Here is a 25,293-nt window from a genome sequence, read left to right on the forward strand (position 1 = left end):
TCCCTCTCTCAGGCCTCAGCCACTGAAACATTCTTGAGAGACTGTCAGCTGTCCGAGTAAAAGTAGCAATGATGGATGCAGGGCTCTTAAAAGGCAGGGAACGCGCTAAACATCAGAGTCCCAGGAGAGGACCTGCCCTTTCCCTTGAGTGTTGCTCATGAACACGCAGCAGTGTTCAGAACAGGATGAGGGACCTGGCATCCAGGGGAAGCTGGCGGGGCTGAGCCATCGCTGTAACAAAATGGCTGAAATAGTCAAACTACACAGAGTAGAGGTTTATGAGCCCTCGTGGTCAGTTGACCTTGTTGCTTTGGGCATGTGATGAGGCAACACGTGCTGATGAGAACACATCCTGGAATGAAATCACCTACCTCAAAAAATAAGTACATAAAAACAAGAAGGTCCAATACAGAAACCAGGATCCCACATTTGCTTGAGGCATACCCTCGATGACATAAGGCCTCTCAGTACAACTTGTTTCTTAAAGAATCTGTTTTCCAATAGCAGCACCTATAGACAGACCTTCATGTAGAGACCTCTGGGGGCTTGGGACATCCAATTACAGAAGAAGGTGTGTCTTAGCGGCTGGGCCTTCACCTGCAGTCTGCCTCACAGCAGCAACAGGGCCGGTGTTGCCTCAGCTCTGAGCAGCACAGCCTCACGTTCCACCCAGCCTCTCATCTCCTGGTCTTTCCAATCACTGTTCCCTTTACACAGAAAACCAGAAGAAAATTTAGCTCACTGCCAAGACGTTTTCTAATACTGCTGTCCAAAAATAGAACAAACTTTTCTCCAGACGTAGTCTCCACTCTGCACCTCATAAGGAGCCCCAGCTGAGGCTTAATAACCTGTTGTGAGGCGATTGGAAAGAGGACTAAAACCCCGCAATTAAGGAGATAAGCATTGGAATATAAAGGATTTAAGTTAAAAGTCTCTCTTTACTTAGATATTTTATGTTGAGCAATCAGTAGGTTCTGGGGCTGAGTGGCCTAGTTTCAGACGCTGTCCTACTACCCAGGACTGTGCCAAGCTTGCTGTCCTTGTTCGTATACAGAACTCACTGATCTCACCTGTGAAACATGGGCAGAAACTGTGCACTAGTAAGTGCTTTTTCAGCAGCATGTGAGAACTGAGCCAGTCAGAAGGCATAAGCCTTTCCTTAGAGATCATCGCCCGAATATAGGAAGCACTCGAAAGAGGCTAACAATTACTGTGGTTATTGGGCCCCCACAGCCTGTGTTTCCTTTGCAATAAACACAGTGTTTGGTTTGGTGTGCGAACCTAAGCTCATAGGTGAGCATAGGCTCAGGTGTGTGAGCACTTGGACCCCAGTTGGTGGCCCTGGTTATGAGGTTATGGAACTTTCAGGAGGAGCCTTGCTGGAGGAAGTATGTCAGTGAGTGCAGGCTTTAAGGGTTTACAGCTTCACCCCTCTTTCTCTTCCGTGTCTCGGCTTCTTGTGTGTAGATGAAAACATGATCTGGCAGCTTCCTACTTCTGCCACCAAGCCACATATTAGAGTAGACTCTACGCCTCTGGACTCACAAGCCAAAATAAACCCCTTTTTTCTTTATATTGCTTTTGGTCATCACAGCAATAGGAATGTAACTAATACTGATAGCATGAACCACACTGATTTTTCTTAAAAATAAATAAAATATCTAGATTAATTAGTATGGTACATGACATACTAAACAAATATATTTTTAGTTTCAGGAAATATCGAAATGTTAATATCTAAAATTTTTTAAGCAACAGATTCTCAATTTTATTGAAGGCACTGTCTGCATCTATTGAGATGATCATGTGATGTCTATCAGTTTGCTTATGTTAAACCAGCCTTGCATACTTGGTGGAAAGTTAGTCACATTTTTTGATGCCATACTGAATTCAGCTTGAAATATTTTTACTGCAGATATTCATGTCTACATTCATCAAGGAAATTCTTCTACAGTTTGCCCTCCCTTATCTTTAGCCGGTGTTTTGTAAAAGTGTGGTACATGCGTGATCGAATTAGTCTGGAACATTGCTTCCACATGAGAGGAAATATTTCTAGAATATTTTAAGGAATGGTTGCTAATTATTTTTTTCCGCTCTGAAAGCATAAGTAGTGAATTCATCATTTCTTAAGCTTATCTTTGTAGATATTTTATTTAGTGCTTTAATTTCATTGTTCTTTATAGATATATATAGAATATACTTTATTCTATTTTGGCAGGTCATATGTGTTTACACATGAGTTTCTCTAGACTTTCTAGTTTCTTAGAATAAATATTTTCAAATTATTTTCTCATGATCTCTGTATTTCAGTGGAATCTTATTTAAATCTACCTTTTTATTTCAAATTATACTAATTTGCACCATCTCTTTCACCTTTAACTGGGCAGTTGGGTCGAAGGTTTGCCCAGGGTGTTTATTTATTCACAAAACAAACTCTTTGCTTCATTGATTGAGATTATTTTAGTCTCTGTTTCATTTGTTTGTGCCCTAATTTTCACTTTTATTAGTTATGCAATTTCAGCTCATCCTTGCTTTTGAGGTATATTTTGAAATATACAAGGGAGTTGGTTATTTATTTGAAATCTTTGCCTTTTCTTTTCAAGTGCATGCTGTCATGGCTACAAGTTACCTTTTAGAACTGCCTTTGCTGTGTCCCAGAGTCCCTGGAAAGTTGTGTTTTAATTTTCTTTGGGTTCTAGGATGTGTGAAATTTTTTTATTGCTGTTTCAATTGCTCTCTTACCTTTTAAAGGTGTGTTGTTCCGTCTCCATGCATTTATCTAGTTTCTATTGACTTCTACTTGTATTTCATAATGATTTGATCAAAGATAAATCACGTCAATTTTGATATTCACTAAGACTTGCTTTATGGTTTAAAATAGGGTTTACTTTGTCGAACGTTCTACAAGCTGCTACAAACATGGTGCAGATGTACATTATATTCATTTGACCTCTGTAAGTCTGATTTTTTGAGGATTGGGTCGGGTCATGAACTGAATATAGTTCTCAAAGAAGTACAAATGGCCAATGAATATGTGAAAAATTGTTCAATCTATTTAAGCACCTGTGAAAAGTAAATTGAAACTTCACTGAAATTCACTTTACCCAGCCAGAATGGTTCTCAGGAAGTAAACAAAACAGAGCTGGCCAGGATGCCATAAGGCTGCTGAACCCTTATATACTATGGATATGAATGCAAATTAGTGTAGGATTATGTCAGTTCGTATAGACCAGAGTTCCTTTAAACAATTCCAATCAGAGCTTGCATGTGCTCCGACTGTTCCCTTCCTGGATGTGCATTAAAAGGAAGGAAAGTCAGCACATAGACACCCTTGTACCAACATCCAGTGTGACACTGTTAACATTGCCTCACACTAGGACACAGTCTTGCTGCCTAGGTGTGCATCAACAGATAAGCAAATCATAGTGCACATACAAGGACAGGTGTTATTCAGCCACAAAGAAGAATGAAATTATGTCATCTGCAGAAGAAATGAAAGTAACTGGAGATCTTCCACTAAGTGACATCAGCCAGGTTCAGAAGGAAAAACATCCTGTTTTCCTTCATATGAAGAATCTCCATTGTTTCTTTTTAAAAAAGGAAAATGGAAGTTGAAATAGAAGAGGACAATTTGAGGAGTGAAAGTGATCAATAAGGCAGGGGAGGTAATGAGGACTGAATATGCCTGAAAGTATCATAATGGCCTCTCTTATTGTATACGACACATATACTAATAAGAAAAGAAAGCTATTTTGTATAATTTATATTTATGAATATAACTTCTTCAACAAGAGAGATTTAAAATATTGGTAAGTTAAAATAAAATTAATTCTGTGATTGAATGGCTGACTAATAGCCAAATATCAAGAGGATATTTCCAGTATGCTCTCTGGAAATAGCTACCAATAAATTAAGTTTGTACACAAAATTAAGTATGTGCCATTCCCTCTAATTTAATACACTGGTGATAAGTGAAGGAGGTAGAAAGGAAGGAGAAACCTGGAACACAATGATAATCAAAACGTGCAAATCCCTCTCACAGGAGAGATGGGGGAAATTGTATCACACCTCATCTGTCTTATATGGAGTATATTTATTAATTCCCACCATAATTGTACTTGATATTTGTTTTGAAAAAGTGTGGACTTTTCCTGTTGAAGGTCAGAAACTAATTTAAAAACCACTGTATGATTTTAGGCTGCATTCCAAAAGCTATAAATGTCTCTCATTCTAATCAGCCACTTTGTACCATCAGAATCTAGACATATGTGAATTGTTTTTCCCTGTGAATTATATTTTAGATGGTATTTCTTGACATTGTCAATGCAAATGTTTCTGATATGCATTATTTAACAATTCCCTTTTATCCCATTTTTGAAATGCTAAGAGAGAAGCCCATGGTCTCTTAGTCTTCAGTTTCTATGAGCTGGACGAGAGGCCTAACACTTAACAACTTATATGAGTAGTTTCTTTATACCCTGACTTAATGAACACTGTCTGGAACAGGTATAATGGATTATGAAAAATGCTGTGGGATCCCTGAAGGTGGCAGGCAACAGAAATGCTACAGGTCCCCAAGTGTTGGTTGAAGGCCATGTGGCAGCAGGCCCTGAGAGCAGCCAGTCCCAGGCAGGGAAGCTGGAGGTCCCTGAGCTGTGGCTGGTCCTGTTCAGGGAGACACATGGCAGTGGCAGGCAACAGGAGACCATGTTGCAGGTCTCAGGCAGCTGGTCCAGAGTGGTAAGCCACGTGGCAGTGGCAGGCAAGAGACAGACAGATAGGCATGCCATGAAGAGTGATGTTGGATATTTATTAAGTGGGTTATGGAAGGGAAGGGGGAGAATGTTAGAAGAGGAGAGAGAGAGAGAGAGAGAGAGAGAGAGAGAGAGAGAGAGGAGAGAAGGGAGAGATGGGACCTGCCTCTCTGAGAAGAGAGAGAACTCAGGCTGGAAGCTGAAGATTAGCCTGTCTCAGCGAATGGGGGAGGGAGTGGGCGTGACTTGTCTCTTAAAGAGACAGACCAATCATTCCATTCCCATCTCTTTTTTTATAATAAAAAGGTGAAAGGTTGGGCACCACAGGTTAAAGGAATTGGGACAAAAGATTCTCAAGACATTTTCCTGATTATTTGTGGGCGTCATCTTTGGGGGGAACCTGCAAAGGCTAGGCCCTGGTCACATCCTGGCATAGCTGGTCTCTTTCCTCCTGTCCGGTGTTTGTGGTATGGAAATGTCTAGTGTCTCTTACACCTGTTTAAGGTATTGGCAGAACAGAGGACAAAGTTAAATTAAGGGAATTGAGGGGGATGTACCTGACCTGTTTAAGGTGGATCCTTCAATTTGGCTTCCTGGAACCTACAAGAATTCTTTGGGTTTGTGAAAACAGAAGTTTTAGACATACTGGTTATACATTATATAACCAGTAGCATATTTATGTCAGAATGACTGTGACAGATATTTTTGCACAATGAAAAGTATTTTTAATACTATGGAAGGCAACATGAGAGAAAATTTTGATAACTGTATTTGTCCTCACACCTTTAAAACTTCTAGGTCTTGTGATTGTATTTTGCTGAAATTTGTTTGGTGAGGTTGTCTTTTAAACTGACAAAACCTCTCAGCTGACAAACTGCATCAGAGATCTTAGAGAAGGATAAAATTTTACTTGAGTTATGGGTTAAAAAACAATAGAGAAGTTACTTGGTTGGCACCTAGAGCCACTCCTAGGGTCCTCTATAGTCTCTGTCTTTTGCTGTTTAGCTCAGGGCCAGCCAGGCTTCAGAAGATCTGGTGGGCTGAGAAATCTGTAGGAAGACAGGCCTACCTTTTCCTGAGTAGCTAGGTGGTCAATTCCAGCGATTCTGTCCATGTCAGGTGATCTTCAGTTCATATGAAAGGCAGTTTTGCTCAGTGGTCAGTGCTTGCCAGTTGCAGCGAATTGTAGATGGACTTTTTTTTTTTAGTTTTTCGAGACAGGGTTTCTCTGTAGCTTTGGAGCCTGTCCTGGCACTAGCTCTTGTAGACCAGGCTGGCCTCGAACTCACAGAGATCCACCTGCCTCTGCCTCCTGAGTACTGGGATTAAAGGAGTGCACCACCACCGCCCGGCTTTGTATAAACTTTTTCATAGAACATTAGGAACAAAACTGAATATTTATTTTAAATGTAAAATACTCATAATTATTAGTTCAATTATTTTTGGTTATCATGGGTGCTTCCTGCAGATTCCCAATTGGGAATGGCAGGAATGTGGGGTTTCTCTTGTCAGTATCTATTTCACTAAGGTTGTTCCATCCCCTCACTAACTGTGGTGAGGACGAGGGAGCAGGCAGATGACAAGTGACAGATATCTGTCTTAGAGTCTGCTGCCCAGGAGCCCTAGTATTTAACTCACTAAGCTTCTGGTGACAAGGAGAGTGAGCATCCACATTCACAGGAGACTGTCCACACCCCAGAAGGATGACCACTTTGAACACAGAAGAAAGAATTAAGAGAGAAGCCAAATCAATATTTTTCCTTCTCTTTTGGTGGCAGGACCCAACCCACCATCTTCCTTGAAACTGACAACTTGGGGAATGATTTTAATTGCTAAACAGGAAATTTTCTTCTCATTTAATGATTCTCTTCCCTATTGGCAAGTGTTCACACTTCACAATGAGCTAACAGGATCCAAGTTCAGCAACTTCATCTCCAACTGTGTAAGTGTAAAGACAGCATCAAACTAACAAAGATAAGCCACAGTTTTCCAAGACAATGGACTATGTTAGGTCACATGACCAGTGTCATGGCTATGTCACAGACAATGGGCATAGTGATGGCTGTCACCATTTGGCTCACAGTAGGTGGAGCTGAGACCCGAGCCAAGGTCTCAGGATATTGTCTTCTTCACTCCTTCAAAATTTCAAACTGTTTCTTTTCTTCCCCATTCCAAGATTTCACAGTTATGGACCACCCCACCCCAACTCCAGAGGTGGTCTCCTCAGTTTCTTTTAACTTCTTACTCTTCATTTAGCAGGAAACTCTCAATCTCAAAATCAAATTACAAGGGGAAGAGGAGGGTGAAGAGGGGGAAGGCACGGTGCCCATTTGAAGGGCATGTGGTGAGTGCCTCTTTTTTAGAAATGCAAAGTAGAGATTTTTGAGGCCCCTAGAGGACTATTCTCCTGGGACTGGCCCTGGGAATTAAAATCTGAGTGTCAGCACAGCAGGTAACAGAACTAAGCAGAGGTAATTGTGCTCCTGTATAATTGCATAATTAAAATAATGATACCTCAGCTTCACTTAGTGCTTTATCACTTCCAAACTCTTTACATACATTGCTACCTTTAATCACCTGTAATATTTTTTAATTTAGGTGATATTGAACCTGCTTCATGTTATAAAAATATTTTAATGTGTTTTTATTCCAGAGATGAGAGAACACGATATAAGAACAGCCTTGCTGTACAGATAAAGAGACTAAGATTCATAAAGTTTATGTAACTTGCCCAGCAAGTGTGCTGGCTATGTTCTCTCGGGATGTCTGCTTGCATGGCTAGTTTCTTTAAATGTGTGAATGAAAATTCCTGGAAAAAAGCTTTGTCTGCCAACATTGATTGACTGATTAGAATCTCAGTGATAAAAAGAAGTTGGAATGTTTTATGTAGGTCCAGGGCCTAAGGACAATTTATCTCAGGTCATCTTTGCCCCCCTAAATAGCCATTCCTTGCCCACCTCTGTGTCAGGCCAAATCTCCTGTGACTAACAGCTAAAAAGCCTTTGGAAACTGTTAACTTAGCCAGCTACAAGCTCTGTCTCTTAACTAACAATGTTATTGGGGCATCAAGCCTGTTAGCTGAGGTCTCTGCTTCTCTGTAATCACACTTCTGATGTCTCCACCAAATTATTTGAAAGATCTGGATTTATGACTTCCTTTGTTTTGTTACTTTAAAGCTTCATGAAACTTCTCCCACTTTGGAACATGGGCTTTGGAATAGCCTAAACCTGCGTTCTAGGCCATGGTTACTCATACCTGGCTCCAGAATAAATGATCTCTTCTCTGCCTTGAGGTAAGGATCCTGCTCTCACAGGGGAGTTACTAGGAGCTTTTCATGCCCTTTTGAGCTGTGCTAGGTCCTGCTGTGCTATGTAGTGCACTATAGTGTCAGGGCACAACACAATTCATTCAACTCTTGTGTGTGTGTTATTTATTTTTATTAACATAATTTTTATTAATTCTTTGTGAATTTCATATCATGTAACCCAATCCCACTAATTTTCTGTCCTTTCCTTGTGTGCCCTCTACCCTATAGTCTTCCCCCACAAATAAAATTTTAAAAAATTAAAAAAAAACAAGTGAAACCAACTAACTAACTAAACAAAGAAACAACAACAACAAAATACTTTGATCCTCATCTTTCCCACCTTTCCATAACCTAATCGTTTGTTGTAGTGGCTTTGGGAGCTTAGGTGTGTCACACAGTGGATTCTTTTGCCCAAGCATAACCTGCAAATGTTCAATTGCAAGGAGTTGTTGGTCTGGCTTCTGGGACACTGCCAATATCAGACCCTCGCCAAGACTCCTCTAATTTTAAAACACTTTGCTGAGAAACTTCTTTTTGTTCCTTTGAGAATAAGAGACGAGGGTCTTACACTAAACTTGCTTAATTTGTTATTGCTTTTCTCTCCCTTCTTCGTCATCCCTGAATTCTTCAGACCTCATCTTGAGGACTTCTGTTGAATCACAGAGGAACACAGTTTGTCAAAGCTTGGACTCTCGATCTGATTCACGTGTCTTGTCTTAGCTCAGTCCTTATCTACTGGAGCACTGTGGTAGATGACAGCATTTTCTATTCAAACCATAGCGGAGGGACTGACCCAGACTCTACTGCCAGGTTTGTCCCAAGCTCCACCACTGGAAATCTTGGCAGATGCCTCATAAGTAAAATGGCCAAACGGAAAAATGTGGAATACTGGGGAGACAGTTGGTAAGGAGGTTGTGGTAGCTGAAATTTAAGCAAAATAAATGATCGACACTTTAGGGCTCTTAGACCCCAAGCTTGTAAAAACAGTTTTTCAAATCGTGGCCAGCTTCTCTTCAGAGCCAGAGACTTTCAAACCTTTTAGACAATGGCCGTCATTTGCTATGGTCGAGTTAGAATCTGTCCCTCCAAAAATGCTCAACTTTTCAATCAAATTTCAACAGCATTGCTAATCACAAAAGATGCAGTCACTAACCAAGGTCACTGATGCCTAGGAGGGTGTTGGTATGGAACTGGAAGATTGGTGAGTGCTATTTACAACCTTTACCTTGGTACCACCCTGTCTCCAGTTAGATACAATTAAAACAAACAATATGGGCACCAGACCTGTGGTGATCTGATTAAGAATGGCCCACATAGGCTTATATATTTGAATGTTTAGGGAATGGCTTTAGGAGGAATGACCTTGTTGCAGTGGGTGTAGCCTTGGAGGACCTGTGTCACTGGGTGTGGGCTTTGGAGTTACAAATGCTTAAGTCAGGACCAGTGTATGTCTCTCTTCCTGCTGCCTGTCAATCTGGATGTAGAACTCTTAGTTCCTTCTCCAGCACCATGTCAGCCATGTTGGCCTGTGCCAACATGTGCCGCCATCCTTCCCGCCATGATGACAATGGACTAAACCTCTGAAATTGTAAGCAAGTTCTAATTAAATACTTTCTTTCATAAGAGTTGCTGTGTCATGGTGTCTCTTCATCACAATATAAAACTTAACAAAGACCATACTAAAAGCAAGTATTAAAACCCTGGCCAGGAAGAAGCTCTTGAACTGAACATTAGAGCTTCCTTGTGTTTGGCAATGCCTCATTCCCATTCTTCTTTAAGCAACTTCTTTCTCTTCCCAAATGCACAGGTCCTCTAATGTTCAGGGGATAACTTGTCAGAAACGAGGAGTGTGGATTAAAGAAACGTTCAAAGAAGCTGTAGTACTGACCTCTAAGGGATCAAAATATGTATTAGGACTTCAGGTTCAAGAGATACTAACCCTGTGTTGTGGAAGGAGACAGATGACTCTTACTGCATCCCTGAAGAAAATTGACCCTCCCTTCCTCCAGGAAACATCAACCATCCACCCACAGCTTCTCTGTTAGGGGTGGGGCTTTGTGAGCCCCTCCTCCATCCATGCTGGTATTTTGTCTGGCTTGATCTTGTCCAGGTCTTGTGTCTGCAGTCATAGCTGCTGTAAGCTCATTAGTCACTTCTTAGCATTCTCCCATCTTCTCATTGTAGGCTCCATTTCCCCAAACTGTGGCACTGTTGATCTACTCAGAACCACATCCTTAAAGAAAATTGACTGTTCTTCCTTCAGAAGCCAGCAGCTGTTCCTAGCTCCTTAGTTAGGGGTGGGAAGGGATAAGCCACCTTCCCCTCCACGCTCTCGCGCTGACTGGCTTTATCATGTGCAGACAAGCACAGCTGCTGTGAGTGTGTGCGTGTGTGTGTGTGTGTGCGCGCGCGGATGGCTGGTCGTGTCCAGAAGACGGTGTTTCACTCGAGTTTTCCCCAGCTTGCAGCATATGGAGTCTTTCTTCCTTATTTTCCCTCAATGGTGCCTGAGCCTTGGAAGGGTAGAGATAAAGATGTCCCAATTGCAGCCAAGAACTCAATGACAGTTGACCCAAATGTGAATGGATGCAAAGTGACCAAAAGTCAGACTTTGTCTTTTAAATAAGAACAATAAGAAATAAATTTGTTCCTTACCTAAAATAATTTAAAAACAAAACACGTGAATCAACTATCTTCAGCTTTTATCTCTGACATAGAATAAAGAAACAGGCTAAGACCCTTAAGAGCCACAGCCTAGCACTGCAGCGTTGTCAGGTAAGGTTGCAGGGAGGGTGCATTAGAGTTCTGCCGAGAAACACACCTAATGGATGGATGGGTATAGATGATAGATAGATAGAGAGGTAGGTCAGTAGATAGATAATAGATAGATGGTAAGTATAGAAAATGAATTTACATAGATATATTTTAATGATTTGGTTTATTATGGGGATTGGTTCATGTGGTTATAAAAGTCAAAAATATCTACACCTTCCATTTGAAAGCTGAAGAAAAAGAAAAACTGATGGTAAGTTGTCTGGGTCTAGATCCCAGAGAACAGGGTCAAGATCCAGTAGAGTAATCTCTGAGCTGGAAGACCTGAGAACTGTGGTGATTAATAACCAGAGTCTCGTTGTGAGTCTGGAGGTCTGAGAACCAGAAAAGCAGCTGTCATGAGCTCTGCAGTTCACAGATCCATGAAGCCGGAGCTCAGATGTCTAAGGCAGGAAAACAGAGATGCCCCAGTTCAAGAAGAGGCAACAAAGACTCTTTCTGCATTTCTTGTTCCATTTTCCTTCAACTAATTCAGTTATTCCTGCCTTTGTTTGTGAAGGCTCTCTATTCACTGTGCTGATTCCAGTGCTGGTCCACCATGAGACCCTTTATAGGCATTTCCAAGAAACGATTACAAGGTATGCTTTAGACTAGTCAAGGTGACACACACAATTACTAACTGCTCCAGAGGAGGAATCTCAAAGGACCTCGGTCATTTTCTCAGTTGATGAGACCAAGTCTGAAGGACAGAGAAACCAACACACCAAAATGTGTGAGACACCAGAGCACAGATCCTGGGCCTTTTCCCCTTTCCCTAGATGCTGGCCATTGAACAAGCTCCCCAAAACTGGTAAAGACCATGAGTGCTCAGCAGGAAGAAACATCCTTGGAGTTCGCATGTGGCCAAGCATCTCCCTTTCACCAGCCAGAAGGAAATCATCTTAAGATACATATGCATCAAGCGAAGTTTGCAAAAAGTATATAATACATTGAAAGTGGGAAAAGTATCTCCAGACATTCCATGCCAAATTCACAGATGTTAGAAACAAGCTCCCCAAAGGCAAAGACACATAATTTAATTTTATCTAAGAACAAAAGCTCTGGAATAGCACAAAATCAAAAATGTCTGGGTATTCAGCAGAAAGAATTATCTGTCATTTATGAAAGGACTCAGTCCAGTTCATCAAATGGCTTGTTTTCATCATGAAAACAAGATGTTCAATATGTGTTTGAGTTTCTGTAACATTAAAATGAGGTCGCCCCTCACAATTCCCAGTAATTACTAAATATATGATGGACTCAGACAATATTAAAGTAGACAGTGCTTGTGAGGAAGCTGTGATTTCACTGCCCACAGAGCAGGGTATTTGTGATTTGAATATTAGATAGGGTGGGATGTTCAGGTCTGCAGAGTCCAGTTGCATTATTTTATCACAATCAGTTATCTCTTCACAGGCTCTGGGGAAAGTTGCACTGCTTTTGACCATCATAGTTTTTATTTTTATTTTTTATTTCCCAGAAGCAATTGATGGATTCATGTTACTTTAACTATACTATTTTCTTTCTTTTTTTTAGGTTATGAGTCCTGTATGTTTTTTTTTTTTTTATTGAGCTATACATTTTTTTTCTGCTCCCTTCCCATCCTCTCTCCTCCCATTCAACCTTCTCACATGGTCCCCATACTCCCAATTTGCTCGGGAGATCTTGTCCTTTTCAACTTCCCCCATAGATTAGATCTATGAACTATACTATTTTCATTATTCCATTTCAACCAGGAGGTAAGTTTTAGAGAGCCCATGTGCACGATGGGCAAGTGAAATTATCCCTGTATAGAGAGAGCACTTTGGTAAGTACTGTCACCAAAGAGGTTAAGACCATTTTCAAGACAGACACAAGTGACCATATTTTAAGAACACCAAAAGAAGTTTCTGAATCCGGCCATTCTGGCTGTGAGAATCTGACAGACAGTGTGCTTGAGTTGTCCTTGATGGAAGGTCTGGAAATTGGCAGTGGAAACACTTCTGAGGGATGGGAGAAGCTTTCCAGATTTACTAGAGATTGGGGAAAGTCATGGACAGATCAAGCACAATGTGGGACATTAAGTACTATATGTATCCAGTTCAGACAGAGTTTCATGGTTAATACTGCTGGCGGAAGGTGTATAGCTAACAACTACTCGTCTACTGGGGTGTGGCCTCATAGACTATTTACCTGGATGCAGAAGCGCATCAGGCCCCTTCCTTCATCTCTCTGCTTGTCTCGGGGCCCCGTTTTGGCTGTTTGGTTTGCTTTGGATCTGATCTTCATTCATCATTCAAGCAGAACATCCTGACCTTGTAAGTCTACCCCTTAATAAACACTGATCTGTTTTCTTAGCTAGTGTGAGATTCCTTTTTTTGTTAAGCATCCAATCATTTCTGCCTTCATAATCCTTTAGCCATGGCAGAGATGATTCTGGGAGTGTTGCTTTTGGAAGCAATCACATGAGACAACGAGCCACGGAAACTTCTCCTCAGACTTCTCATGCTACATCTTCAGAATCTCACTGGTGGTGTTTGTGTATTGCTTATAAATCATCATCCATATATTTATTGTTATTCAGGGGGTCAGTGTAGGATGGGAGGTAGATATAACAGTTTCAGTTACACCTTCCATAGACGATAGTGGAGCTCTTGGTATGGTGAAGTACAGAAAGCTGTTTCATTAAAATATTTAGGAACATCTGCGCTAAATTAAGGATGACAGATTTATGATACTTCATAGACTATCAGCAGAATGCATGAACACGGTGGGCTACTGTACATGTACTGATTTTTCTCACATGCAGTTTTACCCATCTTATTGTAGAATTGCTCCATGTTAGAGGTGTTCCAATTGGGTCAGAAATACAAATGTAATGCTACAGTTCTTTGAGTTTATTTTTACACTTAAGTCTTTCCCAGAGTTCAAAATGGAAAGGCTCTCATCAGAATGTGCCTTCGAAGTCAAGAATAACATCGCTGCAAAGTTGAAGATAGAAATGACTTTTGTTCTCTTGCCAGTCCAGACTGCCAAAGTATTGTGACATTATTAGCAAGTCTGGATTTTTATTTTCAAATGAAGGATAGACGTGTCTTCTAATTCTGTGCCATGTAGCACATCAGCCAGATTCTGCATTAAAGCTCTGCTTTGTTAAAATGGAGGAAATAGCAAGTCCAGACCTTAGTACTACAATGTGTTCTATCTATAGCAATCCAAAACACAATGCTTGAATGACTACAGGGCAAGGAAGTGACTAATTAGTGAGAACCATTGTAATGAAGATAAATTATAAAATGAATATCAAATAGCACAAGACTGGTATATATTGTATATAATCAAAAGGAACCATAGGAAAACATGCTTCTCTCTCCTGAAATATGAAGTGTTGAGTTTCCTATAGGAAAGCAGATGATAAATGATTTTTATCAGTTACACTTTGTATCTCTATTTATCCCATAACAAATGAGACGTTCATTTAATTTGGTATGGAGAATACTTCTCAGCATGCTTCTATCTTTACCATTGAGAATGTGGACCTGACTTTCAGGGAGTGAGTGGTTGGATGGAATTGGCTGTGGAACTGAGCCACTCTGCCCATCACCTGGGAAAAGAGAGCCATGCTCCCTACCACATCAGNTGGGGCTTGTGATGGAATCACCTGGCATCTAACAGCTTTGGCGGCTCTTCTGCTCCAGCTCTATAGCTGTAATGCACAGTTGTTCTTTCTTGGGTCAGCTACACTCCATGCCTGCTGTCTTTGATAGACATCCTACCATCCTGGCAACTTCAACATACTGTTGTTACCCGCATTTCATTTGCAACTTATGGTTTGCTTTTCCAGCTTCTTGGAATGGCCTCTCAATATTCCCTTGTGGGAAATTTGACTCTGCCAAAATTGCCTAGTGTTATTTTCAGGTGTGTGACTTTTGTTTATGTTCCATTTGATGAACTCTGTGAAGCTATGTTACTGTGCATGTCTACAACACCTGATGGTCTGATTAAGAGCTGAATGGCCAATAGAGTGGTAGGAGCAAAGATAGGTGGGGATAGCAGGCAGAGAGCATAAATAGGGGGAAAAAAGAGGAACAAGAGAGAACAAAGAGAGGAGGACATCAGGGGCCAAGCACCCAGCTACACAGCAAGTCAAGGAGAAAGAAGTAAAATATACAGAAATAGGAAAAGATAAAAGCCCAGAGGCAAATATAGTCAGGATAATTTAAAATAAGACAAGCTGACCAGAAACAAGCCAGGCTAAGACTGGACATTTCTAACTAAGAATAAGCCTTTATGTGCAATTTATTTGGGAGCTGGGTGGTAGGCCTCTCAAAAAACCAAAAAAAGTAAAAAAAACACACAACATTTTGGTGTTCCAACAAAAGGCTTGAATATCCACTAGTGCCAAAGAAAGCTGAAAAAAAGTTAAGACTCCTTTAATATTTTGTGCCTGCAGACGAACCCTTGAACAGCCAGTACATTAAGTAGGAACAAAAACAAAGTAAAAATGCTTGATATGGCACAAGTATCAGCATTCTAGAGCTCTAGAAGTTTGCATGCAGTTCCTGATCAGGTACCTCCGACCTGGCTGCAAGCTTTGGACCTGGCTTTTAGGACCTGAACTGAGAGTGGGCAGAGTCAGTGGCTAGAGCACCTGGAGGATCCAGGTGTAGTTTAACAGTCTAAAGTTAAAAACAGTCAAAAATAGTGAAAATATATGCAGTAAAAGAGGCCCAAATAAAAACAAAAGAAAACAAACCTCTAATCAGGTCTCAGTGTGTTTTATAATGTGTGTAGGCTTAAGACAGAAAGAAAATGGGTATGGGCAATCATAGAAATAAATAGATTAAAAATAATAAAGTCTTTAAAGAGACAGTAAAAGTAATGTAAAGGAAAAAACCACATAAAGATGGGAAACACACAGGGAGTCTGGATCTTGTATAGTATTTTTCTGATTTTGAAGTTTTTTGGTTGCTGAAAAGAAAAGGACACTTGCTAAGAGACCTGGAATTGAAAGAGGGACTGTTGAAATAAACCAGCTTAGATATTTTAAGACTGTTTTAGTTTTTAAAAAGACAAAAAAAATGTATTTGTCAAATGGAGATCAAAAATGCTTTGGAGAAGAGGTTTTGCTTTTGTTTCCACAGGAAACAAGAGGCTGTGGATTTGTTCCAGGCTGATTTGGATTTAGTTTGATCAAGGGAGACCTCCTGAAACTTGACAGGTGATATCTTTTGATAAAGGTTCTAACTGGTCTTTCCAAGTCTTGGCTATTATCTCAAATTTTCTTTCTGGGACCCTAAAAATATCTTGCCCACTATCAGCAGGAAGCAGTCTAGAGAACACAATGTCCACATTCCCAAGAGAAAAGGGGGCGTGGGTGGTCTTTGGTTACTTTGTAGGTCATGGGTGTTTATTATATTCAGGGGAAAATAGGAATATAGGATAAAAGGATCACTATTAATTCAAATATTTTGCATTGGCATGGATTTTGTTATATGGCTATAAGTTCAAAGTCAATTTTCTTACATTTTATATATGTTTTACTCTTGTTTAAAGGACTTTTGTGTATTGATACAGATTTAAAGTAATTTTTGTTACAAGACACTGTACAAATGTTTCTACTCTTGTTTAAAGGATTTTGTATATTGATACCAATTTAAGGTTATTTTTGTTATAAAATATTGTATATATGTTTTTGCTCTTGTTTAGGGTATTGTGCCTATACAGTTCATCTAAAAATGTAAGGTAAAATTCTAGTTTTTAAAATCCATTTAGGATATTTATGAACTATTTAGGATAATCAAGAAACACAGGTCACTACTTAGTCATCTATAATAATCAAATTTGTAGATATGTTAGTTATGCTTTCCAGATCATATAGAGATATATTTTAGGTAGATGGTCTTCAGATACCTATAAAATATGGCATTTTAAATGTTTAGTTACTTTAAAGTTTTTCATGACAATGAGATACACCTGCTCCAGGCAGCACCAATTCACTTCAGAGAAGATGTGGGCATTGAAGAAACTCGTTATGGAGTTTTCTTTCACTGGGCAAAGAAACTGCTCTTGCCTTTGACATCTAACTATGTGCTGTTCAGACTGGACATGCAAGACCCCCAGGAAAGTGACTGCTGAAAACTTTGCCAGAACAAGGCAGGATGGATCTTCAGGGTTCCTGCTTTACATAAGAAACTGCCAGACATTCTGCAGAACACAGAGGAAAGCAACTGAAAAATGACCAATATAGGCAGGATAGTCTTTCAAGTTTCCTGATTCATTGAAACATCTGCCAGATATTATGGGCCTGTAGGCTGAAGATGGATGCCCCAGCATTGCAAAGGAACTTTGACTATCCAGGCAGTCAGATGTCTCTATCATTTCTAGAGTTTTTAGAAGTCATTTGCAATGCACTCTTTGTTTATTCAAATAATATTATATCTTTCTGGTGCCTTTGATGGTGTTGAAGACTATATAGTTATAGCTGCAGGTTTTCTTAGATATAATAGAAAATAAGTTAGATATAAAATTTTGGATTTATGCTTTTACATCTCTCTCTTGAAGAGGCATCTGCTCTCTCCCCCCCCTCTCCTCTCTCTCTCTCTCTCTGCTTTTCTCTTCTTCTCTTTCCTTCCTCCTCCATACCCCACTAAATAACTATCCAGCCTCACTCTGAAAAAAAAATGTCCTGGATTTACTAAGATAGGATATATTATGGAGTATTTTCTTTAAGTTTACCAGTCAGAAATGAACTGGAATTAAATAAATTGTGAATGCAATCTTGATGATTGTTTTTACTGTACACAGTTTTACTATGTTCAAGTTAAAATTATTCATTTTTGTTTGGAAAGAAAAAAGGGAAAATGTTGGGGAATATTATTTTCTGGTGTGTGACTTTTATTTATGCTGTATTTGTTTAACAGCTGTGTTACTGTGCTGTCTGAAACACCTGATGGTCTAATAATAAAAAGGTAAACAGTCAGTAGCAAGGCAGGAGCAAGGAAAGGTGGGGCTAGCAGGCAGAGAGAATAAATAGACGGAGAACAGAGGGTGAGGGGAATGATGAGCAACACAAGAACAGGAGAGGACAACATCAGGGGCCAGCCAGCCGCCCAGCCAGCTATGGAGTAAGAAGGAAAGTAAGATATACAGAAATGGAGAAAGATAAAAGCCCAGAGGCAAAAGATAGTTGGGATAATTTAAGTTATGAAAAGCTGCCCCAAAGCAAGCCAAGCTAAGACTGGGCATTCCTAACTAAGAATAAGCCTCCATGTGTGGTTTTTTTGAGAGCCTGATGGTGCACCCCACCAAAAAAAAGCCAAAAGAGCAAAAACCACACACTGAAGCCTAACCATAGAAAGTTTCTGGGTCCTAGGGCCCAACCTCCATGATCACCTCACTCTTGCATCTTTCATGCCTGTAAAATCAGTACCACAGAAATGATGCTCAAAGGTTCTTCTGTTAGTTAGAGATACAGTCTGGAGTCCATAGACCACAACTATGTTGGCTGTGTAGGTCTTAGAGGCTAAGAGATTTTCTGAAGTGGCCATTTTGGAGCAGAGAATGACTTCAGCAGCCTTCCTATCCCACATTCTCTCTTTTCAAATACATTTGCATTACAATCTGGAGACTTCAACAAGGGGCTTGCTTTCATGCTGCCTGTTCTCCCAGTTCGGAACATAAGGTTTCTTCTTAAAGGTGCTGACCTAACAACCACAGCTAATTTTCCTTGTCTGCAAGGTGGAGACTTTTCCCCGTTTCTAAGCTCTATATTTTCCATATTTCTGTGCTCTATTGCTGGGCTATCGTTTGAGAGACTAGAAAAAGAAGTAGTTGTAGCTGAAGGGAGAAGCTGTCAGAAATGTAAAAGGATAAAAAATGTAGGAAAAATAAAGAAGAAAAAGAATGAAACAGAGAATTGGAATTAGAATTGTGACCGAGGATTAGAGCTAAGAAATTATAGACACTTAGGACAGACGGGAGAAAGATAAAGAGCACATGACTAGGAAGAATGTGCTGGAGAAGATTCTCTTTCTGTATCTCTCAGACCCAGTTCTTTTGCTTGTGGTAGCGACCCTTTTAGACCTCAGCAAAGACTTTTAAGGCTGGACCCTAAATCCTTCAATGTGCTGTCTCACTGTAGATCTGGATAAGAGCAGTTACCATGCTGCAGCCTAAATGATGGCCTGCAGCAGAAGTTGCTACGCTGGATAAATTAGTCCATTACATTTAAAGTCAGATTTGCTTAAATTCTCAGGACACAGGCTGGATGAAGCCATCGTGTTTGCCAGAATATAGCATAGATGGATTTCATCTCAGTTTCTGGTAGAGTCAGTTCTTCCCTGACTTTGAAATATCATGAATATTACTTCCACTGATTGCGTTTCTCTCTGTGTTCTGGCCTTCCAAACTCTTAGCAGAATTCCCCATGAGGCTCTGCCTAGAGTATCCTTAAGTTTCTCTAGCCTTCACCTCTACTCTCTTCTATGTTCCTCGTACAAACCTTTCCCAAACATCTTAAGTGTTATGTGGGCAGGATAATTACAACAGTGATTCTATTTCTGATACCAATTTTCTTTTTGATCAAGTCTTCTTGAAAAAGCCCTTGCTGAAATGAGTCAAAGAACTTCTCAGTCTCTTCAATTTTTCTGCTCTTGGTCATGGCAGCCCAACTTCCTCTGATCTTCACAGAAGCTGCATTTATTCTGTCCCAGAAACTTCTCTGTCAGATAATTCCGGGACAGTCTTTGATCCTCAATAGGTTTTACCCATCATAAAGAACATTTAATACCAGGACTATTTCCAGAAAGAACTTACCCAAGTAGACTAGACTATTCTCCTTAGGAAGACCTGCTTGTAAGTTTAGCCCACAGCTGCAGACTTAGGTGTGGGTCTGTCTTATTTAGATTTTTATTACTGTGAAGAGAAACCATGACCACAACAACTCTTATAAAGTAAACATTTGATCGGGGTGACTGGTTTACAGTTTCAGAGGTTCAGTCCGTTATCATCATGATGGGGAGCAAGGTGGAGTGCAGGCAGAGGTCGTGATGGAGCTGGCAGTGCTACATCTGCAGGCAACAGGAAGTCAACTGACTGGGACACAGAGTTAAGCTTGAGAAAAAAGACTTCAAGGCCCATCCTCATAGTGACACACTTCCTTCAACAAGACCACACCTCTTTATAGTGCCACTCCCCATAGGTGACATTTTCTTCCAAAGTGCAACAGGGTTGTATCCCCATCATCCTCAGATCTGATCACTGAAATAAGACATCACAACTAGTTTGCCACAGCATCAATCAAAATAGCCAAGTTATGGTGATCACTGCTGTGTCCATTAAAGGATGACAATGGACTGGGTGGTGGTGGCATGCCTTTAATCCCAGCACTCAGGAGGCAGAGTCAGGAGGAGCTCTGTGAGTTCGAGACTAGCCTGCCTACAAAGTGAGTTCAAGGATGGCTCCAAAGCCATACAGAAAAATCCTGTTTCAAAACAAAACAAAACAAACAAACAAAAAATCAGAATAAAAGGATGACAAAGTGAAAATGATGTCTATAAGCAGGGAATATTATTTATTCTGAAGAAGAAATTCTGTCATGCTATACATGAAGGAACCTGAGAACATTATGCTAAGTTAAAGAAGCCAGATGTGGACATGAATGATTTCACTTATATGAGGTATCTAAAATATTTATGCAAACTCAGAGAAATAGAAAATAAATAAAATGATGGCTACTATAGGCTGGTAGGGGCTAAGGATCCATTGTTCAGTTCTCACTTTCACAGTAGGGAAGATAGTTCAGCTCAAGAGCTGTGTCCCAGCATAGTGTCCAAACGCAACCCTATCATGTTGGGTACTGCAATGTTCTGTTTTCTGTTGCTGAAACAATGTATCAGGGCTGTTTACCCTGTAGGAAAAGGGAAGACAAAAATCTAGAAAGAATCTGGCATATGTATTACCGAAATGAGAGGGAGTTTTGAAGGTTGGAAATACAAACAGCATAATGCCAGTTCTGGTAAGGATTCGCCATCATGAGTATAGCTGCCTCATGGTAGATGGGGGCATTTGTGTGAGGCAGAGTCCATATTGCAAGACAAGACAGTCAGGGAAGGGGCAGTAATGACATCCCACTAGACATTGCCTCTTTAGCAGCATGGCTATCTCTTGCCATCACCATACTGGGTTCCAATTATTTGAACCCTGATGAGACAAATCATAGCTCAAACGCAACTTGCACTTAAACCTTTGTTAGAAAGGTAGATCTTGTGCTAAGTGTCATCATCACAGAAATAACAACAAAAATATAAAAGGAAAATGTCTGCATAGACTCATCTATTATTTTATTTATTTATTTATTACTTTAACATGAAGGTTTGTGGATGAGACAAATATCTTGCTGTGAACATTCAATATGTTCAGATTTTGTATCTCAAATATGCTTCTATAAAGTAGTTAATAATAAATGCAGAATGGCTAATAATTCATATGCTACCCATGCATATGGTGTGGTTTGTGCTGACACCATATTTTCTTTAGGAATGTTGGAATTTGTGTTCACTCCAAGAACTGTGTTCCAGTATGAGCAGTTCCCCTGTAAACTATACACTGAGCTCATAACAGGGGTTCCATGCAGGAAATACTTCAGATATATTGTTGCTGGGAGAGATGTACTGTGCTAATGTAACTCTATAGGAGAAGGCTTTGAAAATTTTCCCCAGCATGGATCCGAACTTTGCTCATCTGTCTTTCCCCAGGCATAATTCCAATTCATAATCCAGTCATACATATAATCATATCAAGTCTCTGCTGAGTCCTAGACAAAAGAGTTGGAAGGTGGTCTCAGACCCCACACTATCGCTTTTAAGCCTCTCTACATCTCTGGAAACATTTTTTTTAGTGGGTTTCTGACATGATTTACTTAGATCACTTTCCTCTAAATGTTCCAGCTCTGGAGGTCCAGCTCCACCTACTCTATGCTGTCTTACGACCCTGTTCTGCTCTTGGTCTGTCAGTGACAGACCTTATAGCAGGATTCCCAAAATCATGGCTTCTCATTAGCTAGCTCTTTGGAGTCCTATAATCTTATTATATATTTTTAAGTTTTTTGAGATCGTATAATTCTGCACCTTCATTTTCCTTCCTAATTTTACACATTAACATAGATAATGGTCCAGCACAGTATCCCCCTCCCGACCCTTAAATCTTCCATTCCCCGCTCATCACTTTCTACCTCCCATGTCCTACACAGCGGATTCTAATACATCTTTCTCAAAGCATTTCTTCAGCTCACCAGATTCCCTCTAACACATGAGCATGATGTGTTTCAGGCACAGCCATGGCCTTAGCATATGTATATATTTCCATTTCTGTGTTCCCCATGCAAAACTGCTGAGAACACAATTCAGCCCACAGCAACTAAGTTTCCATGTTGAGGCCCTAACTCCCATATGACCTGATTTGGACAGAGGGCTTTAAAAGAGACAACTGAAGCTAAGTAAGACCACAAATAAGGTGCCCTGATCTCATAATATCTGTCCCAAATGTAAGAAGAGAAGATTCACCCCCCTTCCCAGCTCACTACCTTTCCTTCTCTCTTTTCCTCTCTCTCTTTTTTTTTTTTTATTTCTTTTGCTTTTTCAAAACAGGGTTTCTTTGTAGCTTTGGAGTCTGTCCTGAAACTTGCTCTGTAGACCAGGCTGGCCTCAAACTCAGAGAGATTTGCCCATCTCTGCCTCCCAGGTACTGGAATTAAAGCTGTGCATGCCACCGCCTGGCCCATTTCTCCTTTTACTAACCCTTTCTGCCCATGGAAAAGGTCACACGAGGCTACAGTGAAAAGATTGCTGACTGACAGCCAGCAAGACAGGCCTCACAGAATCCTCTTCTTCTGGCAACTTATCCCAGACTTGTAGCTTCTAGAACTAGGATAAAATAAGTGATTGTCCTTGTTGCCATTAAGTCTGCAGTTCTGGTTACGACAGGCAAATCTATTCTCTCAGCAGTGAGTAGAGCAGCCTTTCCAAGCCCAAAGCATAAGGATAATGCAGGGTGCCAGGCTATTTCAGTGAGCGCTCTTGACACCTTAGTCTTGTTCAGACAGCATCTAGGCCCACAGAGCCCCTGGGTGGCCACATACACTTTCACCTTCTCCTTGAACACTGCTCCCTTCCCCAGGAACTTGTCACTTCCTCAGACACTCCACCACTACCACCCTCCTGTCTAGGCCTTCCCATGCACAGTTCCTTGGCCTAGAACCTTCTTTACCCTCTCTTTACACACCCTTAGAGGAATCTCTGCCACTACTTTCCTGAGGTCAGTTAGATGCTATCCACTGCCACTTTGAGCAAGTTGTCCCCTTCATTGTGCCAGCAAGTTAAGCCTCATTTCATTTGTTTCCTCTCACTGTTATCTGATCCTCCACTTTCCCTGTAAGGTTCACAGAGAGCATCTCTATGTGCTGCTTTTCACCAAGAGCCACGTATGTCCACAGATTCTGTAATATAATAGGAACTTAATAAATAATGGTTAAAAACGAAGGTAGATAAGAGGGTAAGCAGAAACTCATATCAAAGGAACTTCAAACCCAAAGTCTCAGTCTTTTTAAGTCTTGATAATGATGATCAAGTAATACGGGGCTGTATCAAATGACTTAGACATTATAACTTGATTTTATGCAAGAACACTGACCTGATTGTCCAATTTGATGATTTTTTTTTTCTGCACTTGCTTGTGCTGTTTCCCATGGTGACTCCAGAATCCACAGCTGCTCTGGTCTGCCCTCAGTCCATGACTGCTCAAGAGCCATGGTGGACATGCTGAGTCTCCACCAGGCTCAGTCCATGACTGCTCACGAGCAACAGCAGACATCCTGGGTCTCCACCAGGCTCACTGTTTCACCATCTAATCTCTCCTTCACACATTGATTTTGTGGTACCTAGTGCTCAACATAGACATTTCTAGTAATAGGCTAATCTTTCAGTCCCTGTGGTCTTAGCTGGACCATCTCTTCTGAGAGGCAAACAATTCTTGCTCTGCAGACTTCCCAGTCTTTCCTCATTGTCCGCACCACCTGCTTTGCTGACCTCTCTCTCATTGGAATAGCAGCTGCAGACATGCACACATTGTGTCTCCAGGAGATGGCATCATGGTAGACAAAAGTACCTGCCAGATTTGACTGGAAAGCCCAGCATTGCAAAACTGGTATTCCCATTCTATTAGTTTCTGGCTCTACCATCTGCAAACTTGTTATTATGGCAAATCACTTTCAAATTAGTGGATTAGGCAAGGCCACCTTTAAAAATTTCCATTGTTATGTGATAGATGATAGTTTCCTATAAAGGTATTTCATTTCTTACCCTTCATCCAATATACTTTAAGCCATTGGTTTTACTTGAAATGGGGTATTTCCAGCCACAAGAATATTTTTGAATGCTTCAATGAGTATAAAATCTGGGGATTTGCTATCAATCTTTAAATTCTTTATTCCTTAAGTCATATTTATGAGAGACCTTGAGAAACACAACTCCAGCATCCTATGGATCTTTATGAGTTGTCTTTCTTAGATGCAGCAGGGCATCACTGTTCCTTTCAAGGTTTACAGGCATTATCTTTTACTCACACATCTTGAAATGCGTTGGATGAAGCTTTCTGTGAGCCAGCTAAGCTGTGTGCATTCTGCTGTGGCTGACCTATAATCTGCCCTCCAGTCCTTGATGTTGATACGTTCTCCCTACAAGCTTCCCCCTCTTCCATGTACTCCCTGCCCTCCATCTGTCCTTTAACCTCCCGTCTTTAACATGGGAGCTTTACTGTATGACTCTACCATTTTCATCTCTTTGTTAAATTCATTTTTCTAATCCCTGTTTAAAAGCTTTATGATTTTAGGGGTGAATAGGTCCATTTTATATTTTGACTGGATTTATTTATTTCAGTAACAGGTCAAATGCTTGACAGAAGAAGAGTATAACCCATAGCAGCTTAAACACACACGATTGAAAACATTTTCTAGCTTAGGAATCTACAAAGATATTCAGACTGGGAGAGTGCTACAGAATCCAAATCATCATATCACAGACTAGCCCAGGCTTCATATCTCATTTCTGGTTTTGGCTTTAGATACTCACAGGCAACCTACTGACTGGGAGAAGATCTTCACCAACCCCGCAACAGACAAAAGTCTGATTTCCAAAATATATAAAGAACTCAAGAAACTAGACTTTAAAATGCTAATTAACCCAATTAAAAAATGGGGCCCTGAACTGAACAGAGAATTCTCAACAGAAGAATTGCAAATGGCCAAAAGACACTTAAGGTCATGCTCAACCTCCTTAGCGATCAGGGAAATGCAAATCAAAACAAATTTGAGATATCATCTTACACCTGTCAGAATGGCTAAAATCAAAAACACCAATGATAGCCTTTGCTGGAGAGGTTGTGGAG

This window comes from Alexandromys fortis, unplaced genomic scaffold (genome assembly GCF_014885135.2).
Source record: "Alexandromys fortis isolate MF-2015 unplaced genomic scaffold, M_Fortis_MF-2015_v1.1 scaffold_58, whole genome shotgun sequence".
NCBI classification, from domain to species: Eukaryota; Metazoa; Chordata; class Mammalia; order Rodentia; family Cricetidae; genus Alexandromys; species Alexandromys fortis.